Genomic DNA, 2353 nt, shown 5'->3' with positions numbered 1-2353 from the left:
GGGCAGAGTGTTGGCAGTAATTAAGCATGAACTTTAATTTGACCTTCTGAGAACCGCGGCTAGAATTACCTGTATTTGTGGTCTTGTGGACCGTCTAAGCTAAATGCTTCATCTAGCTAATTTTTAGGGATAGTGTGAGAGATGATAATTTAGTGACAGAATGTTTCGCAAAATTTGTTTCACTAAACTCGTCCTTTGGAAATCTTCCGCTCCTTATTGCAAAGTTTGACGAACATCGCAGAGACCTTTGATAAAAATTTCGTGGTGCATGGAGAAGAGAGCTATTGTCGTAAAGCTCGGTGGCTTGACCAAGCACCTCCACTCTTATTCATCAACCCACGGCCTTGTCGTTCCATATAAAAAAGCTTCCTGCACCCAGCCACCTTGCCACGACACGATGTCCTATTGTATTAGTGGGTGGTGTTGCATACCAAACCGTGGATTCACGACAATGTTCATGTCATCGCCGACGAAATGGGCCTATCTCAAGCAGCTCAGCTTGCTCTACTGCAAATGATATGCTGACTCTTTCCCTGATCGAAATACCATGAGAACAATTTTAAAGTGCTTTTTCTGTTGTCGCGCACTGGTGCAGAGCTTCCACATGCCTCCCACCGCTCATTACAAGACTTTGACAAACGAAAGAAGGCGTTCGCAAGCACTTTCTCAACTTTCAAATCATCATTACCCAGAATAGACGCAGGCTCTGAGGAAGCATGTACCGATTATGAGAAATGTACCGTGGGTACTTGAAGCTGGTAGTTTTTTGATGAGTTCCAAATTTAATTTGTGGACTGAGTAAAAAAGTCGTCTTACCTATCTCAAGGCTCTATTAGTCGCTTTAGTGTAGGACAACCGTCTAGAGCGTACTCTTATGCTTGGTTTTGCGATGAATGAAGCACGTCGAGGTGAAAACCCGTCATCTTCACCTCCTGTTGTTTACAGCCTCATTCTTTTCCGTGAGGCTACTGTAGCAGCTACTTACCAGCGTTTTTCTCAGCGCAAAGTTTGTTGCCACTCATAAGTAGAAAGTGCACTGCAATGGGCGATCCTGCCACTTCTCCAAGAAAGATCAAGACCAAGGGTGTGCCATGTCATAAGCGGTCACGGCACCAGGGCAGTCATAACAAAGTAGAGCCTCAAATTTTTCGAGCTCTCCAAATGGATATTTTTTTTACCACATCACGACTGTAAAAATTCCTAGTATATCCGCCGGCACACCGACCATTCCACTTGAAAGTGGGCCGCCTTTCTTGCCAAGCAGTGGCAACGACAGTTGACCATTTCGTGGCTACCTCTCGCGACCTCTCTCAGTGGTGGTGGCAACGCTTACTTTACTTAAGAATCTCGGTGTGCATTCGTAATTAAGACGGGACAGACCCCGAATTTGCACACTGAAATTTGTCAGCGCAAAGCCGGACTTGATGCCCTTGTTCTACGAAACCGCGTCGCTGCTTTGAAGCGGAGAGTAACACAGGTATAGGGGTAGTGAAGTGCTGCGTCGTCTGCAGCGGATCTCACTGCCTGGTAAGAACAGGATCGTGATATGGCTTCAGTACGCCAAAGTTGGATACAAAGCGTCTTTATGTTTTCTTTGGTTTGTTGGATATACGGCTCAATCCATTCAGCGCTACAACCGTGATGATCGATGTAGCGCGGTCGCAACTTGGCCTTTCAGACTCCAGACACCGAATTAGAAGGCATTTCAATTACATTTGATAGACCCTTTTGTCTCACAACCTTTTTACTTGCGCTCCTTCTGTCTCTGACATCGACACATTGCTCTAGTATATCTTGATTTTTAGACATAGCGTTGAACATAACGCTCCGTTAGTCCGCTGATTTTGCAAAAAATGTGGTAAGGCTTATATTATTAGCACAAATTTAATCGACAGTTCCTCTCCACTTCAAATGAGGACACCTCGTGGTGGAGTTAACAGCTTTCGAGTTCCGCAAACGATTTCTGTAAAAATGAGCATATCCTGATAAGGATTGCGATAGGTAATTTAACGCGAAGCTTGTTCGGTCGAAGGAGCCCGATCAAGTTCGCCAATTTACCAGTGCAAATGCTTCAAAACCTGTCTCCTCATCGCGACTTACGCGTTGCATCTGACCTTTTGTTTGCGGGTGGTCAGCGCTTGATGCTGAGCGATTTGAACGTTATGCATTGAAACTTTGCAATTTGGCGCGAAAAATATCCAAGACGAGGGTTTTTGTTAAGCGAATTTGGCGAAGCATTCTGTCAAAGAACATCTAAGCTTAAACCGTATCTAGCACACTATTTCTGCGATCAGCTAGATGAAGAATTTCTCTCAGACGGTCCACAAAGACCACAAATACAGGTAATTCTAGT

The sequence above is a fragment of the Plasmopara halstedii genome, assembly GCF_900000015.1.
Source record: "Plasmopara halstedii genome assembly, contig: Scaffold_2604, whole genome shotgun sequence".
NCBI classification, from domain to species: Eukaryota; Oomycota; class Peronosporomycetes; order Peronosporales; family Peronosporaceae; genus Plasmopara; species Plasmopara halstedii.
Note: the sequence above shows the minus strand (reverse complement) of the source record.